The sequence below is a fragment of the Ailuropoda melanoleuca genome, chromosome X (assembly GCF_002007445.2).
Source record: "Ailuropoda melanoleuca isolate Jingjing chromosome X, ASM200744v2, whole genome shotgun sequence".
NCBI lineage: Eukaryota > Metazoa > Chordata > Mammalia > Carnivora > Ursidae > Ailuropoda > Ailuropoda melanoleuca.
The window spans coordinates 94159461-94179303 of NC_048238.1; the positions used below are offsets into that span (position 1 = coordinate 94159461).

Sequence of the window (19843 nt, forward strand, 5' to 3'; positions counted from 1 at the left end):
TAATTTCTGTCAGATTCGCTCTCATTTCTGCCCTTAGGGATTCTATATTCTCAGCAACGCTTTCTCTGATGCTTTTTTCAAGTTTACTCATCATCTTGACCATTGTTGCTCTGAATTCCATTTCTGATAATTGGGATACATCCATATGTATTAATTCTGTGGCCGAGGCCAATTCTGTGGCAGAGGCCACAGACTCATTATCTTTTCTTTGCTGGGGGGGACTTCTCCTTCTCGTCATTCTGATGAAGAGAGATTGCAGGGTTGTCCAGAGCCCAAGTGTTGACTGGGACCCAGGCCGTGCGCCCTTGTTTTATAGAGATCTTAGGGATGTGGGCTTCTTCCTTAAAGAGTTTATTTATTTATTTGAGAGAGAGAGAGACAGTCAGCAAGAAAGGGAACCCAAGCAGAGGAGTGGGAGAGGAAGAAGCAGGTTCCCGGTGGAGAAGCCCGATGAGGGACTCCTTACGGAGCGTTGTGATCACACCCTAATCCGAAGACAGGTGCTTGGTGACTGCGCCACTCAGGCGCTCCGGGTTGTGGGCTTCTTGATTTTTCAGCCTGCCTTCTGGGGGAGGGGCCTGCCTGCCGGTACTCAGAAAACCCTGTTTGGGTAGAGTCTCTGTGTCCCTTGCGAGGGGGGATGGGGATGGGCACCCTGTGAGCCGGTATTTCCGGGCTTTTGTTCTCTGGCGGCTTTCCCTGGCGGTTTGCTATGCCTCTTCTGAGAGAGCAGCAGCGGCTGAAATTCAGCCTCTGTCTCAGAACAGAGGGATCGCGGATCGTTCTCCACTGATGTTCTGGCCACTTTAACTCTGTTTCTGTTGGTGCTGCTCAACCCTGCAGCATCCCGGGCTGTGCGCCCCACACCCGGCGTCCCAGCCCTCACTTCCAGGGCCGGCACGTCTCTGTCCTTTGTGTTTCCAACCCCGCCCGCCGCCAGCCGCCCTGCGCGCGCGCTCCTGGAGCTCGCGTTCTAAGTCTGCTGTCTCGCGGGTGCCGTCCGCGAGTCTGCCTGCTCCCCCGTGCAGGTGGCCCGCCAACCGCCAGCCGTCCCGCGTGCACTCCCGGAGCTCCCTTCTCAGTCTGCTGTCTCAAGCGTGCGGGTCCGCGGTCTGTCCGCTCCCCCGTGCAGGTGGCTACCGCTTCCCCGCGCCCTGACACGGTGGCTCCCTCCCCCTTCTGTTTAGCTTCCGATATCTGTGCGCGATTTCACGGCTCCCCGCTTCGTACCTCGATACTCAGCGCTGGAGATGTTCATTTGTAGAGATCCAGATGTATCTTCCTGCGTCTCAGGCTGATTCCGTGGATGTTCCTGCTGGTCTGGTACCTATCCAGCTCAACTCAGGGGACCGGCTGAAAAAAGGGTCCCCTACTCCTCCGCCATCTTAACCTCCTACCCATCCCCAATTTCTTAATTGCCACCTCCAGGTATATCTTATGCCCCTTGAAAGCTCCTGTTCTCATCTTAAAGTTGGAACTTATGCAGTGCCTTGAATGTCCCTTTCTCCAGTGGGTGGCAGGTGTCTCTAAGGCAATCCAGACAGGGCAATCCCTTGATCACTAAGCCTCTGGGTGTTTTATTGCTCACACTGCACCTCACAGTCTGTGGCTCCTCTCCTGCTTAGCTTTTCCAGTTTATGACAAAATTTACCCACCTTTCCAGCTCTCAATATTTCTGCTTTATGTCTATATTCTAACTAGTGTTCTCCTACAATTCAGAGAAGGCTTGGCCATTTCAAAAACCAAGGCATGCCCTTTGGCCTTTTCCATGCCCCCAACTATTCCAGCACCAAATAAGAGTAATGTACGCTCCAGCCTGGAAAGGGAGTGGAATTGGTCACAGACACAATTCTAATATACTCCCCAGACACAGCCTTGTACATGACCCAAGCTGGCCTCACTGCAACCATCTCCATGGAAACCAGAAAAAGTATGCATTTTGAGCAGCCTGGGGTCAAGTCCCTGTGGCATATATATTTTCCATGGTGAATGATGCAGATGAAAGTGACTCAAGTAAAAGTGATACAGGCTAAGTCCTAGATGGACTTGTTTTTCCCCAGTCAACCATCAAAGGTCACCCTGAAGTTTCTCAATTTGCCATGCTACTACCAACTGACAGTATTATCACAAACTTCCTTGCTATCCAACTAGCTAACTCTCAAAGGGGAACAAGTTTTGAGAATTGATGGCTTTTTAAAAAATATTTATTTATTTATTTGTTTGTTTGTTTATTTATTTATTCATGAGAGACATAGAGAGGCAGAGAAAGAACCAGGCTCCCTACAGAGCGGGGAACCCAATGTGGGACTTGATCCCAGGTCCCTGGGATCACGACCTGAGCCAAAGGCAGATTCTCAACCAACTGAGCTACCTAGGTGCCCCGATGGCTTTTTTTTACCATCACCCAAGCATGAAATGCCCTGACTCATGGGCCCATTCATCCATTCATAATTGAGACAATTTGGTGCCAAAAGAATCTGCACTGTTATATTGTGCTTGCCTCTCTTCTATGTGAACATCCTTGGGACTGAGTTACCCAGTGCTTTAGAAAGAGTCACTGTTGAGGTGATATCATCAAGATGATGACATAGGTTGTTCATGATTTCAGTCTCCCTTACAAGAAAACTGACTAGCAGCTATCCATAGAAAAGACTCCATTGTGAAAATCCCAAACCCCAGGGATGAGGTTAAGGCACCTCTCTGACCAAAGAGATTGAGAAAGAGCACATTGGAAAGGTAGAAAGAGAAGTTTCACTTTGACCACATCACCCTTCCCACAAGCCAACACAGTGGTACACTGACAGCGCTCTCCTGGGCCTATGGTTTCTCCAGTGGGAAAAGAGAGCCCAAGGTGGACATCGAGCTCCCTGAGTTAGCATGACACTTCCAGGGAGGCCCACTCAATTCTCACATCATGGGGATCACTGGAGGAATCTCTGGGGCTCAACTACCAGAGATCAGACAGACTGAGAAAGGGGGCAGGGCTTACAGCAAGCAGCACTCAGCTCATACAACTCAATAGCAAAGAAACAAATAATTAGATTTTTAAATTGGGCAAAGAAGTCCCTGGTCCAAGACAGCAGAGGAATAGGAGACCTTAATTTCTTCTGGTCCCAGGAATTCAGCTAGATAGCTATCAAACCATTCTGAACACCCACGAACTCAACAGGAGATCTGAGAAAAAAATAGCTGAAACTCTACAAATACAAAAGCGACCACTTTCTGCAAGGTAGGAGGTGCAGAGAAGTGAATCCAAGGTGATATATGGGAAGATGGACCATGTTGCGGGGGAGCCTCTGTCAGCTGGCTACCAGCAAGTAATAGAGCACAGGAGCACAAAATTGGAACTTTTAGAAGTCTGCTCTGGTGAGAGAAGTCGTTCAGGTGGCTAAGTGGGGGTGGAACCCTCGCTGGGAAAGTGTGGTCTCAGGATCCTGGGGGGTCACAGGAAGACTGCCCGAGTGCAGCAGAGCTCCTAGGCATTGGAGTGGGGAAGCTGGCTGCAAAGAGTGAGCCCGAGTGCACTCTCAGCTCGGGGTTGACATAAACCTTGAACCACGGCACAGTTGGGCGACTGCTCTCTGAGCAAGAGCTCAAGAAGGGGCAGAACCAGGGAGAGCTCCTGGGAGGAGCGGCACAGGAGCAGGCTGCATGAGTGCAGCGCAGGAGTCTGCAGGGTTTGAAGACTTGAAACGGGGTCATGTGCCTGAGATGGAAATGCTCAGTCACAGGCTGGGTGAGCTCAGAGTGTGGCCAGAGACCAGGGAGACAGGAGTGATTGACTGCTTTTCCCTGAGGGTGCACTGAGGCGTCGGGTCCCAAGCTTTCAGCTCTGGGGCCGGAGACTGGGAGGCCACCATTTTTGTTCTCATCCTCTAAAGCTGTATGGAAAGCCTTCAGGGAACAAAAGCCACATAGAAAAAACTGGAGCAGATTACTTAGTGGGGGGCCCCCTGGCAAGGGCGAAGCAATTCCGCCTGGGGCAAAGGCAACTGAGGCTCAACACAACAGGCCCCTCCCCCAGAAGATCAGCAAGAACATCCAGCCAACACCACGTTTACTGATCAATGAGAATGGCAAAACTCCAGCACTGAATGCAGCACTTAGAATTCATGGCTTTTTCCCCATGATTCTATAGTCTTTCAACTTTAATTTGTTTTCTTTTCTTTTCCAACCAATTTCTTATTTTATCAACTCCTTTTTAAAATCTTTTTTAATTTTCATTTTTACACTTACGTCCTATCCTTCATTGTATTTCATCTTATTTTTGTATATATACGTTTTTCTTTCCTCATAATTTTGGGATGCAGTTTCTTCTAATAGACCAAAATACACCCAAAATCTAGTGTATGGCTCTGTTCTATTTACCTGTTTGATCATATTCTCTTTTCTGTTTTTTTTCTTCCTTTTTTTGTTTTTGTTTTGTTTTGTTAAAGTCTTCTTTTATTTTCATCTTTACAGTTACATTTTATCCTTTCAATGTATTTAATTTTATTTTTGTATACATGTTTTTCTTCCTTTACAATTTTGCGATGTAGTTTCTTCTTACAAACTGACCAAAATACACTTAGGAGAAAGCGTATTGCTCTGTTCTCTTCACCTGTCTTTTTATATCCCTTCCTTTTTGTTGTTGTTATTGCTTTCTCTTTTGTTTTTTCTTGTCTTTTTTAATTTCCATTTTTACAGTTACATTCTATCCTTTCATTGTATTTAATTTTATTTTTGTACATATATAAGTGTTTCTTTCTTTACAATTTTAGGACCTAGTTTTCTTAAAAAAACAGGCCAAAATACACACAGAATCCAGTGTATTGCTCTATTCTGCTCACCTGTCTGATTATATTCTCTTTTTTTTCTTCCCCCCCCCCCCGGTTTCAGGTCTCTTCTGATTTGCTTAGTGTATATTTCTCTGGGGTCATTGTTGCCATTTTAGTATTTTGTTCTCTTGTTCATCTATTCTTCTCTGGACAGAATGACAAGATGGAAAAACTCATCTCAAAAAAGAGAACGAGAGGCAGTATTGATTGCCAGGGACCTAACCAGTATGGACATAAATAAGATGTCGGAACTAGAGTTCAGAATAATGATGATAAAGATACTAGCTGGGCTTGAAAAAAGCAGAGAAGACACTAGAGAATCCCTTCCTGGAGAAACAAAAGAACTAAAATCTAACCAAGTCGAAATTGAAAGGCTATTAGTGAGATGCAGTAAAAAATGGAGGCTCTAACTGCGAGGACAAATGAGGCAAAAGAGAAAATTAGTGATATAGAAGACAAAATGATGGAGAATAAACCAGTTGAGAAAAAGAGATAAACAACTACTGGATCATTAGGGGAGAATTCAAGAGATGAGTAATACCATAAAGCAGAGCAATATTAGAATAATTGGGATACCAGAAAAAGAGGAAAGAGAGAGAGGCAGAAGGTATATTGGAGCAAATTATAGCAGAGAACATCCCGAATCTGGGGAAGGAAACAGGCATCAAAATCCAGGAGACACAGAGAACCCCCCTTAAAATCCATAAAAATAGGTAAAACCCCAACATATAATAGTGAAAGTTACAAAATACAGAGACAGAGAAAATCCTGAAAGCAGCATGGGACAAGAGGTCTGGAACCTACAAGGGTAGAAACATTAGATTGGCAGCAAACCTATCCACAGAGACCTAGCAGGCCAGAAAGGACTGGCATGATATATTCAGGGTGCTAAGAGAGTAAAATATGCAGCCAAGAATACTTTATCCAGCTAGGATGTCATTCAAAATAGAAGGAGTGATAAAAAATCTTCCAGGACAAACAGAAGCTAAAAGAATTTGTGATCACCAAACCAGCCATACAAGAAATATTAAAAGGGATCCTCTAAGCAAAAGTAATATAGCCCCAAATTAATATAGACCAGAGGGGAACAGAGACAATATACAGTAGCAGTCACTTTACAGGTAATACAATGGCACTGAATTCCTATCTTTCAAAAGTTGCTCTGAATGTAAATGGGCTAAATGCCCCAATCAAAAGACACAGAGTATCAGATTGGACAAAAAAGAAAGACCCATCAATATGCTGAATGCAAGAGACTCATTTTAGACCCAAAGACACCACCAGATTCAAAGGAAGGGGGTGGACAACCATTTATCATGCTAACAGGCAACAAAAGAAAGCTGGGGTGGCAATCCTTTTATCAGACAAATTAGATTTTAAACCAAACACTGTAATAAAAGATGAGGAAGGACACTATATCATAATTAAAGGGTCTGTCCCACTTGAAGATCTAACAATTGTAAATATTTATGCCCCTAACTCGGGAGCAACCAATTATATAAGCCAGTTAATAACAAAATCAAATAAACACATGAATAATAATACAATAATAGTAAGGAACTTTAACACCCCCCCTCACTGCAAAGGACAGATCACCTAAGCAGATCAACAAGGAAAGAAGGGCTTTGAATGACACACTGGATGAGATGGACTTCACAGATATATTCAGAACATTCCATCCTAAAGCAACAGAATACACATTCTTCTCCAGTGCACATGGAACATTCTCCAGAGTAGATCACATACTGGGTCACAAATCAGGCCTCAACCAGTACCAAAAGATTGGAATCATTCCCTGGATACTTTCAGACCACAGTGGTTTGAAACTGGAACTCAAACACAAAGGGAAAGTTGGAAAGAACTCAAATACATGGAGGCTAAAGAGCATCCTACTAAAGAATGAATGGGTCAAACAGGAAATTAAAGAAGAATTTTAAAATTCATGGAAAGAAATGAAAATGAAAACACAACAGTTCAAAATCTTTGGGATACAGCAAAGGCAGTCCTAAGAGGCAAGTATATAGCACTAGAAGCCTTTCTCAAGAGACAAGAAAGGTCTCAAATACACAACCTAACCTTACACCTAAAGGAGCTAGAGAAAGAACAGCAAATAAAGCCTAAATCCAGCAAGAGAAGAGAAATAATAAAGATTAGAGCAGAAATCAATGAAATAGAAAGCAAAAGAACAGTAGAACAGATCAATGAAACTTGGAGCTGGTACTTTGAAAGACTTAATAAGATTGATAAACCCCTAGCCAGACTTATCAAAAAGAAAAGAGAAAGGACCCAAATAAATAAAATCATGAATGAAAGAGGAGAAATCACAACCAACACTGAAGAAATATAAACAATTATAAGAGAATATTATGAGCAATTATATGCCAACAAATTAGGCAATCTGAAAAAATGGATGCATCCCTAGAGACTCATAAACTACCAAAACTGAAACAGGAAGAAATAGAAAACCTGAACAGACCCATAACCAGCAAGGAAGCCGTAATCAAAAAGCTCCCAACAAACAAGAGCCCAGGGCCAGATGGCTTCCCAGGGGAATTCTACCAAACATTTAAAGAAGAATACCAATTCTTCTGAAGCTGTTTCAAAAAATAGAAATGGAAGGAAAACTTCCAAACTCATTCTATGAGGACAGCATTACCTTGATCCCAAAACCAAAGACCCCAACAAAAAGGAAAATTACAGGGGCGCCTGGGTGGCACAGCGGTTAAGCGTCTGCCTTCAGCTCAGGGCATGATCCTGGCATTATGGGATCGAGCCCCACATCAGCTCCTCTGCTGGGAGCCTGCTTCTTCCTCTCCCACTCCCCCCTGCTTGTGTTCCCTCTCTCGCTGGCTGTCTCTATCTCTGTCGAATAAATAAATAAAATCTTTTAAAAAGAAAAAAGGAAAATTACAGACCAATATCCCTGATGAACATGGATGCAAAAATTCTCACCAAGACACTAGCCAACACGATCCAACAGTACATTAAAATGATTATTCACCACGACCAAGAGGGATTTATTCCTGGGCTGCAAGGGTGGTTCAACATCTGCAAATCAATCAATGTGATACACTACATTAATAAAAGAAAGGACAAGAACAATATGATCCTCTCAATAGATGCAGTAAAAGCATTTGACAAAAAACAGCATTCTTTCTTTTTTTTTTAAGATTTTTTAATTTCTTTATTAGACAGAGATAGAGACAGCCAGCGAGAGAGGGAACACAAGCAGGGGGAGTGGGAGAGGAAGAAGCAGGCTCATAGAGGAAGATCCTGATGTGGGGTTCGATCCCATAATGCCGGCCGGGATCACACCCTGAGCCGAAGACAGATGCTTAACCGCTGTGCTACCCAGGCACCCCAAAGAACAGCATTCTTTCTTGATTAAAATTCTTCACAGTATAGTAATAGAGGGAACATACCTCAATATCATAAAAGCCATATATGAAAAGCCCACAGAGAATATCATTTTCAATGGGGAAAACTGAGAGCTTTTCTCTAAGGCCCAGGAACATGGCAGGTATGTCCACTATCACCACTGCTGTTGAAAATTGTACTAGTAGTCCTAGCCTCAGCAATAAGACACAAACAGAAATAAAAGGCATCTGAATCGGCAAAGAAGTCAAACTCACACTCTTTGCAGTTGACATGATACTCTATGTGGAAAACCCAAAAGACTCCACTCCAAAAATTTCTAGAACATACAGGAATTCAACAAAGAGGCAGGATATAAAATCAATGCACAGAAATCAGTTGCATTTCTATACACAACCAATGAGACAGAAGAAAGAAAAATTAAGGAGTCAATCCTATTTACAACTGCACCCAAAACCATAAGATACCTAGGAATAAACTTAACCAAAGACGCAAAGGATCTGTACTCAGAAAACCATAGAACTATTTCTTTCTCATGAAAGAAATTGAGGAAGACACAAGAAATGGAAAAACATTCCATGTGCATGGATTGGAAGAACAAATATTGTTAAAATGTCTATGCTACCCAAAACAATCTACATATTCAATGCAATCCCTATCTAAATACCATCCACTTTTTTTCACAGAGCTGGAACAAATAATCCTAAAATTTGTATGGAACCAGAAAAGACCCCATATAACCAAAGGAATGTTGAAAAAGAAAACCAAAACTGGTGGCATCACAATTCCAGACTTCAAGCTCTATTACAAAGATGTAATCATCAAGACAGTATGGTTTGGGCACAAAAACAGACACATAGATCTATTGAACCAAATAGAGAACCCAGAAATGGACCCTCAGCTCTATGGTCAACTAATCTTTGACAAAGCAGGAAAGAATATCCAGTGGAAAAAAGACAGTCTCTTCAACAAACGGTGTTGGGAAAATTGGACAGCCACATGAGGAAGAATGAAACTGTACCATTTCATCCTACCATACACAAAAATAGACTCAAAATGGATGAAAGACCTAAATGGGAGACAAAAATCCACCAAAATCCTAGAGGAGAACACAGGCAGCAACCTCTGTGATCTTGGCAGCAGAGACTTCTTGTTAGACATGTCTCCAAAGGCAAGGGAAACAAAGGTAAAAATGAACTATTGGGACTTCATCAGGATAAAAAGCTTTCGCACAGCAAAGGAAACAGTCAACAAAACCAAAAGACGACTGACAGAATGGGAAAAGATATTTGCAAATGACATATCAGATTAAGGGCTAGTATCCAAAATCTATAAAGAACTTATCAAACTCAACACTCAAAGAACAAATAATCCAATCAGAAAATGAGAAGACATGTACAGACATTTCTCAAAAGAAGATACCCAAATGGCCAACAGACACATGAAAAAATGCTCAAAATCACTCAGCATCAGGGAAATACAAATCAAAACCACAATGAGATACCACCTCACACCAGTCAGAATGACTACAATTAACAAGTCAGGAAATGACAGATGTTGGTGAGGATGCAGAGAAAGGGGAACCCTTCTACACTGTTACTGGGAATGCAAGTTGGTGCAGCCACTCTGGAAAACAGTAAGGAGGTTCCTCAAAAAGTTGAAAATAGAGCTACCGTACAACCCAGTAATCGCACTACTGGGTATTTACTCCAAAGATACAAATGTAATGATCCAAAGGGGCACCTGCACCCCAATGTTTACAGCAGCAATGTCCACAATAGCCAAACTATGGATAGAGCCCAGATACCCAACGACAGATGAATGGATAAAGAAAATGTGGTATATATATAACATTACATCAAAAAATGAAATCTTGCCATTTGCAATAATGTGGATGGAACTAGAGGGTATTATACTATGTGAAACAAGTCAATAAGAGAAAGACAATTATCATATGATCTCACTGATATGTGGAATTTAAGAAACAAGGCAGAGGATCATAGGGAAAGAGAGGAAAAAATAAAACAAGATGAAATCAGAGAGGGAGACAAACCATAAGAGACTCTTAATCATAGGAAACAAACTGAGGGTTGCTGGAGGGGAAGGGGGTGGAGGGATGAGGTAACTGGGTAATGGGCATTAAGGAAGGCATGTGATGTAATGAGCACTGGGTATTATATAAGACTGATGAATTATAGACCTGTACCTTTGAAACCAGTAATACATTTTATGTTAATTATTTGAATTTAAATTTTTAAAAGGAGATTATGCTAAGTGAAATACGACAAGCAGAGAAAGAGAATTATCATATGGTTTCACTCATTTGTGGAACATAAGAAATAGCAGGGAGATCGTAGGAGAAGGAAGGGAAGAATGAAGGGGGGGTAAATAGAAGGGGGAATGAACCACGAGAGACTATGGACTCTGGGAACAAACTGAGGGCTTCAGAGGGGAGGTGGGTGGTGATCTGGGATAGGCCGGTGATGGGTATTAAGGAGGGCACATACTGCGTGGAGCACTGGGGTTATACACAAACAATGAATCATGGAACACTACATCAAAAACTAAGGATGCACTGTATGGTGACTAATGTAACATAATAAAAAATTTTTAAAAAGAAAAGAGGGGCGCCTGGGTGGCACAGTGGTTAAGCATCTGCCTTCGGCTCAGGGCGTGATCCCGGCGTTATGGGATCGAGCCCCGCATCAGGCTCCTTGAGCCTGCTTCTGCTTCTTCTTCTCCCTCTCCCCCTGCGTGTGTTCCCTCTCTCGCTGGCTGTCTCTATCTCTGTCGAATAAATAAATAAAATCTTTTAAAAAAATTAAAAAAAGAAAAAGAAAAAAGAAATATAAAAAAATAAACAAAAATAAAAATGTTTTAAAAAAATAAAAAAAATAAAGTTGGGCGAAGGATCTGAATAGATATTTTTCCAAAGAAGATACAAAAATGGTCAACAGGTACATGAAAATGTGTTCAACATCACTGATCCTATCAAATCCACAGTGAGGTTGCACCTCACAAGTGTTGGGGTGGCTATTATCAAAAAGACTAGGGGTAAGTGCTGGCAAAAATGTGGATGAGAGAGAACACTTGTGCACTGTTGGTAGGAATGTAAATAGTATAACCACTATGGAAAACAGTATGGGGGTTCCTCAAGAAATTAAAAACAGAGGGGCGCCTGGGTAGCTCAGTCGTTAAGTGTCTGCCTTAAGCCCAGGGTGTGATACCAGTGTCCTGGGATTGAGCCCCACATCGGGCTCCCTGCTCCACTGGGAGCCTGCTTCTTCCTCTCCCACTCCCCCTGCTTGTGTTCCGTCTCTCACTGGCTGTGTCTCTCTCTGTCAAACAAATAAATAAAATCTTAAAAAAAACCAGAGTTACCATGTGATCCAGCAATTCCACTTCTGGGTATTTATTTAAAGGAAATGAAAACACTATCTTGAAGAGATATCTACACTTCCATGTTCATTGCCACATTATTTGTAACACCTAAGACATGGAAACCACCTGAGTGTCCATCAACAAATGAACAGATAAAGAAAATGTATGTAGATACAATGGATTATTCAGCCATAATAAAGAAGGAAATTCTGCCATTTGTGACAACACAGGTGAAACTTGAAGGCCTAATGTTAAGTTAAATAAGTCAGTCATGGAGAGACAAACAGTGTATGATCTCACTTATATGTGGAATCTTAAAAAACCAAACTTACAGAAACAGTAGATTGGTGATTGCCAGGAGGCGGGGGTGGAATGAGTGAAGGTGGTCAAAGGGCATAAATTTCCAGTTACAAACCAAATAAACTTTGGAAATGTAATATATGACATGGTGACTATAGTTAACAACACTGTATTGTATAATTGGAAAGTTGCTAAGAGAGTAGATCTTAAAACTTCTCACCACAAAAAAAGAAAAGGTAACTGTGAGGTGATGAATGTGTTAACTAACCTTTATTGTGGTAATCATTTTGCAATATATGTGTGTATCAAAGCATCACATTGTACACCTTAACTTTACACAATGTTTTATGTCAATTATATATCAATAAAGCTGGAGGGGAGAGAAAGAGCCACTGCTATAGGAACTAAATTTCAAATATTCAAGTGATGTACAGAGACTGGGTGGCCTGCATCTAGCACAGTTTGTTCAAGTTATGGAAATGTATGATCTACAAACATGAAGGGGAAAGAACCCAAACACTTAATTTATTCAATTATGATCCCCAAGGGCCCCTAGGCAACACTTTCCCTGAACTCTATTTTCATTCCATCTAGGGCTATGTTCTACTTTGTCATAGTGGATACACTGCTCAAGACTACTCTTGACCTTAGATGCCTTATCATATCAGTCAGGATCCTTGAGAAAAACAGATGTCACACTCACAGTGGATTATTTGAGAATAGTTTCATAAAGTGACCATGAATAAAAGTGTGGGCAAGATTTAGAGAAATGCACCTGGTTTAGAGCAGTGTTCCATTACTGACAAAAGGGAAGAGGTTACCATACCTAGGCCTGAAGATGTAAGAGGGTGGTAACTGGAACCCAGAATGGGTAGCTGTATATTCAGGTAACTTAACAGGAGCTGTGGCCTTCAGTAGGCAAACTGAAGTCAACAATAGTGACTCCACAAGGAGGGAGCCAGAGGAACAAATTACTCTGACTTCAATTCCTCCCCATGTTCCAATATCCTACCTAAGTCTCCCTTTGGCCAAACCCAACCAGGAAACAAAAGGTAAGGAAGTCCTTTGTTGTAGACAACAGAAGCCATCCTTCCTGGGTGTACAGCAGGGTGGAGATGAATGGAAAATGAATCTGGAAAGAAAAAGGAAAAATATCCAATACATACACATTCCCTAGATATGGATTAAATCTCTGGCCTTCCCTGCCTCTCTGATGCTGTCATTTCACAGGAGCTGTTAAAAACTTGAATGTTTGCCTTATTCTCCCTACACTGTCTATGATGAATTCCTCCTTCTACTGCAATTCCACCAGAGACAAGCACAGCAATAAGTGTTTTCCTTCTGCAAATGGCTCTTCATTTTCTGGAGTTTAGTTCATTGGATTACTTTCTGTCTTCATCCCGCTGACATTTTTTTTAAAACTATGATGGTGGGGGCATCTAGGTGGCTTATATGGTTAAGCATCTAACTGTTTCGGCTCAGGTCATGATCTCAGAGTCGTGAGATCAAGCCCCACGTCGGGCTCCATACTCAACGCTGAGTCTGCTTGGGATTTTCTCCTTTTCCCTCTGCCCCTCCACCCATTTGTGCTCTCTCTCACTCTCAAACAAATAAAATCTTTGAAAAAACCACTATGACTGTGTACTTTACTCAGTTTGTTTTGGTTTTTAATAAGAGTGACAGTTTCATGAAACTTTCTACATCTGAACCTGTGGCAGAAATTGGATTTGGGATGCCCTGCGAATTTGAAGCTAACAGGGTTTGTTCTTAGTTCTGCTACTGTACAATCCATCAGTGTAAGCTCTCCATCCCTCCATATCAACTGCTGGACTTATCACAGCAGTTGACTACCACTTTCGTCACCCATCTTCATGGTTATGCCTTAGCCCTTGTCAACATTCATTAACGACCTAGCACATGGCTCTTTCACCACATTAGACCCCTGCAGTCCCTTGCCCACCCTCCATTTTCCCCAGTTGCCAGCCTTTCCTTCCTGATACTGGAGCCTGCAGTTGTTCACCTGCACATACTCACTGATACGTTTGCAACTGCTTTTCTGCTCCAACAGGCTAAAGGACACCTCCCTTGCAAAATCAAACCCCAGTGTTAGTCTCATACCCATATTTCTCTTTTCCTGTGTCTGAGTTTCTGGACACTGCTGGAGAAAAAGCCTGATTCTGATTCAGGGCCTCCAAACTCAGCTGGGCCTAATTGGTCCTCTCTTTTGACTTGTTTCAGGTCAGTTTCCATTCCCTTCTAGCATTCTAGTAACCAACATTCCAAATGTTTGTGACTTCTCTCAAGCCCCCCCAGCCCAATTTCTACCTCCAACGTTCTCACCCAACAACTGTGTATATTATGCCATTAATACAATTAAAACAAATAAATATTAACCCCTTCTATACTCTTCCACCTGCCACCTATTTAACTCTAAACTCAGGCACCTGCAACACCTGGTTCTGCATAGCTGTATCTTCTTTCTTTCTTTCACATTGATAGATCTACTTGTCTTCTTAGTCACACCACCTCCTTTCTCTTCTGGGATTTCTATTCATTAATTACTTGCTTTATTTCCTATAATTTCAACCTGTCGCTCTGTACTGGCTTCTTCAACAAGAAGTCTACACTTGCTAAAGTTACTCAATTCCCATTTACTTAAAATCTACAACTTAAACACCTATACTTCCACAATAATAGCTCTAGAAAAGTTCAGAAATGTCTACCACTTTGTCATTGTGATTAAGCATGCCTCGGTCTAACCTTGTTTGACTTCTCACAACCTTAGATGGTGTTAAATATGACTTTCTAGAAGTTTTCTCTTCCCTGGGCTCTGTTACGACACAATCTCATGGTTTTACTCCTATTTCTTTATCTGCTGCTTTTCCTTCTCTTTACTGGAGTCTCTTTCTCTCTCCATTACTTAAATGTTGGTATGTCTCATGGATCTGCCCTTCCCAGGACTCCTTATTTTCTTAGACTACACCAGTTATTCTTAACTTACTATGCTTCAAAATTACCTGCGTAACATTTTTTTTTTTTAATTTTAACCAGCCTTTCCCTCTCCCGTCCATTTTGGCGGCTGCTCTTGGTTGGAGCCATCCCGCATCTAAGGCAGGAAGATGGTAGCCGCAAAGAAAATGAAAAAGTCGCTGGAGTCGATCAACTCTAGGCTCCAGCTTGTTATGAAAAGTGGGAAGTACGTGCTGGGCTACAAGCAGACTCTGAAAATGATCAGACATGGCAAAGCGAAACTGGTCATCCTCGACAACAACTGCCCAGCCTTGAGGAAATCTGAAATAGAATACTATGCCATGTTGGCCAAAACTGGTGTCCATCACTACAGTGGCAATAATATTGAATTGGGCACAGCATGTGGGAAATAATACAGAGTATGCACACTGGTTATCATTGATCCAGGTGATTCTGATATCATTAGAAGCATGCCAGAACAGACTGGTGAAAAGTAAATTACACAAAATTTTTCTTTAATAAAATTGGCCACAGCTTGTTTAAAAAAGTTTTTTATAAGAATATTTTTTTATTATGTTATGTTAAGTCACCATACAGTACATCCCTGGTTTTTGATGTAAAGTTCCATGATTCCTTAGTTGCGTATAACACCCAGTGCACCATGCAGTACGTGCCCTTAATAACCATCACCAGCCTATCCCATTCCCCCATCCCCTCCCCTCTGAAGCTCTCAGTTTGTTTCTCAGAGTCCATAATCTCTCATGCTTCATTCCCCCTTCTGATTACCCCCCTTTCTTTATCCCTTTCTTCTCCTACCAATCTTTCTAGTTCTTATGTTCCATAGATGAGAGAAACCATATGATAATTGTCTTTCTCTGCTTGACTTATTTCACTTAGCATTATCTCCTCCAGTCCCGTCCATGTTGCAGCTAATGGTGAGAAATCGTTCTTTCTGATAGCTGAGTAATATTCCATTGCATATATGGACCACATCTTCTTAATCCAGTCATCTGTTGAAGGGCATCTCAGCTCCTTACATGATTTAGCTATTGTGGACAATGCTGCTATGAACATTGGGGTGCATATGGCCCTTCTCTTCACTACATCTGTATCTTTGGGGTAAACACACAGTAGTGCAATGGCTGGGTCATAGGGTAGCTCTATTTTTAACTTTTTAAGGGACCTCCACACTGTTTTCCAGAGTGGTTGCACCAACTTGCATTCCCACCAACAATGTAGGAGGGATCCCCTTTCTCCACATCCTCTCCAACAATTGTTGTTTCTTGCCATGTCAATTTTTGCCATTCTAACTGGTGTAAGGTGGCATCTCAGTGTGGTTTTGATTTGAATTTCCCTGATGGCTAATAATTTTGAACATTTTTTCATGTATCTGTTAGCCATTTGTATGTCTTCATTGGAAAAGTGTCTGTTCAGATACGTAAAGGATCTATATTCCAGAAACTACAAATCACTCTTGAAAGACATTGAGGAAGACACAGAAAGATGGAAAAATATTCCATGCTTATGGATTGAAAGAATTAACATAGTTAAAATGTCCATGCTACCCAGAGCAATCTACATGTTCAATGCTATCCTGATCAAAATACCAATGACATTTTTCAAAGGACTGGAACAAACGGCCCTTAAATTTGTGTGGAACCAGAAAAGGCCACGAATCGCCAAGGAAGTGTTGAAAAGGAAAAACAAAGCTGGGGGCATGTCTCTTCAATAAATGGTGCTGGGAAAATTGGACAGCTACATGCAAAAGAATGAAACTTGACCACTCTCTCACACCATACACGAAGATTAGCTCCAAATGGATGAAAGACCTTGATGTGAGACAGGAATCCATCAAAATCCTAGAAGAGAGCATAGGCAGCAACCTCTTTGACATCAGCCACAGCACAATAAATGGTGCTGGGAAAATTGGACAGCTACATGCAAAAGAATGAAACTTGACCACTCTCTCACACCATACACGAAGATTAGCTCCAAATGGATGAAAGACCTTGATGTGAGACAGGAATCCATCAAAATCCTAGAAGAGAGCATAGGCAGCAACCTCTTTGACATCAGCCACAGCAACCTTTTTCATGACACATCTCCAAAGGCAAGAGAAACAAAAGAAAAAATGAACTTGTGGGACTTCATCAAGATAAAAAGCTTCTGCACAGCCAAGGAAACTCTCAAAAAAAAACTAAGAGGCACCCCACGGAATGGGAGAATATATTTGCAAAGGACACTACAGATAAAAGACTGGTATCCAAGATCTACAAAGAACTTCTCAAACTCAATACACAAGAAACAAATAAACAAATCATAAAATGGGCAGAAGATATGAAAAAGAAATTTTAACCATACTCCATACCTGAAAATTATAACCAATAGACGTCTTTTCCTTCCTTCTTTCCTTCTCCCTCTCTTCCTCCATTTCTTCCTTCCTTCTTCTTTTTTCTTATTTATTCTTTCCCCTATTCCTCCCTGCTTCTCTCATTCTCCTTAGTTCTTTTTCCTATCATTTCTCCCTCTCTTCCACCTACAGTGATAAATATTCATTAAACAGTTTATGTATTTCAGATATTGCACTTTGCACAGTAGGAACGTAACAAATATTATAAATATGTGTACATTGCTTTAGAGAACACTTTAAAAAGTATCTATAACTGAATGTGAAATCCTCATTTTGTACTCTTTGCTCATCCTAATCATGGGCATAAATGTGAGCCCAGATCAAGATGGCAATGCTAGTGCCTGGGCTGCTATTCCCCTGGTGTGTCTTTGAGATTGGGGAAATACAGAGGTATGTGAACTATGGCACCAATACTGCATGGTTTACTAGGATACAAATAATGTAAGTATGTAGCTGAAGGCTTAACCACACTCTACGTTTCCCATAACAGACTCTGCAATTGAGGTTTATTCCCATGCACTGAAAAGGAGAAACAAAAGTAGCATGAATACCTCATACCCATTAGGATGGCTACTATCAAAAATAATAATAATAACAAATGACTGCAAAAATTTGGAGAAACTGGAACCCACCCTACTTTGGTGGGAATGTAAAATGGTGCAGCTGCTATGGAAAACTGGGTGGTGTTTCTTTGAAAAATTAAAAACAGAACTACCATATGATCTGGCAATCCCACTTCTGGGTATATGCCCAAAGGAATTGAAAGAAAGGTCTTGAAGAAATATGTGCACTTCCATGCTCATAGAAGCATTATTTATAATAGCCAAGAGGTGAAAACAATGTAAATGTTCAGCAACAGATAAATGAATAAATAAAATGCAGTATATACAAACAATGGAATATTATTCAGCTTTAAAAAGAAGAAAATTCTAAGTGAAATAAGTCAAGCAGAGAAAGGCAATTATCATATGGTTTCTCTCATCTATGGAACATAAGAACTAGGAAGATCGGTAGAAGAAAGGGATAAAGAAAGGGGGGGTAATCAGAAGGGGGAATGCAGCATGAGAGACTATGGACTCTGAGAAACAAACTGAGGGCTTCAGAGGGGAGGGGGTGGGGGAATGGGATAGGCTGGTGATGGGTAGTAAGGAGGGCACGTATTGTATGGTGCACTGGGTATTATACACAACTAATGAATCATCGATCTTTACATCAAAAACCAGGGATGTACTGTATGGTGACTAACATAATATAATAAAAATTATTATAATAAAAAAATAAAATAAAAATAAAAAGAAGAAAATTCTTTCACATGCTACAGCATGGATGAACTTTGAAAACATTATGGTGTTAAATAATCCAGTCACAAAAAGACAAATATTGTTTGATGCCACTTATACTAGGTATCTAGAGTAGTCAAACTCATAGAAACAGAAGTATAAGAATGATCAACAGAGCCTGGGGGGTGGGGGAAATAGAGAGTTATTGTTTAATGGGCATGGAGTTTCTGTTTTACAAGATGAAAAGAGTTCTGGAAATCTGTTGCACAACAATGGGAATATACTTAAACATACTGAACCGTACACTTTAAAATGGCTAAGATAGTAAATTGAATGCTATGTATTTTTGCCACAATTTAAAACTTTTTAAAATACATTGACATTTTGAAGATTTTATTTGCGTCAATTTATTGTTGAGGATCATATTCTTCCAGTTTAAGACACCCAACTTCAAATTCATTCTTTTCAAGATAATACAGAAGAATATATTTACAAATAATATCATTATTACTTGTGAGTTATTGTATTCTTATTATCACAATTAAATGCATATACAGGGGAAAGAAAGTAGTATGAAGAGTTGTCAGATATGGAGGGGTCTTTAAAACAGCAATGAGGTTTACTCAGCAAAAATCTGAGTGACAAATACCCAAGGACCAGAAAATTACTGAGACTAGTTTCCTACCCAATGCATTGAAACCCCTCCTTCAAACATAGATGTGATCTTGGAAAAAAGGGAAAAAAGCCCAAAGTGATGAAAATTGCATTTCTGCTCCTCTGTCAAAATCAAAATAAGTTGAATTATTTATTTTAAAAAAAAACAGTTATATTTCTGGTAGGATTGGATTGAAATTCATTCTGACACAGAAAGTTGCCATATGGCACAATCATACCTTAGAAGAATGCTCATGGGAATCAACATCACTATTCATATCAGTTTCAGTCCTTTTGCCAGTGGGTCTTAAAGGTGGCAAGAAACAGATATTGTGCCATAAATACTCCAGTTTATTGTCTCTGATTACTCAGATGGAATATAAATGTGTGAGAAATGAGTGAGCTCTATGAAAGGTGGTTATAAGAAGTTGGGGACTACATGTAAAGAAATGACGAGCTGGAAGTGAAATGTGGTAGGTTTTGTAACCTATCTAATTTAGAATGAACCTAGGACTGGCCCTAGAATTTGCAACAAGATCAGGTGCAGTAGATGTGACAGAAGAACCAGCTTGAATCTCTTACTCAATGGTTTACACTGGCTAGCAGTACTTGTAGATAGAAACTACAGAAAGATCCTCAGCCCAGCTCAGGGTCAT

General features: G+C 40.9%; 1 long non-coding RNA gene and 1 pseudogene across 3 annotated transcripts in view; one reads left to right on the forward strand and one right to left on the reverse strand.

Moving 5' to 3' along the window:
* LOC117797396 overlaps positions 1–19843 on the reverse strand; it is a 180423-nt gene that overhangs the window by 83445 nt on the left and 77135 nt on the right. Inside the window, exon 4 of one of the 3 annotated variants that reach the window (XR_004622328.1) lies at positions 12174–13005. The exons of the other annotated variants lie outside the window; for them this stretch is intronic. This is a non-coding gene — a long non-coding RNA (uncharacterized LOC117797396). Of the gene's footprint in view, positions 1–12173; positions 13006–19843 lie in introns of those variants that run through there. 3 annotated transcript variants of the gene reach the window in all.
* On the forward strand, positions 14993–15351 carry LOC117797395 (annotated as a pseudogene).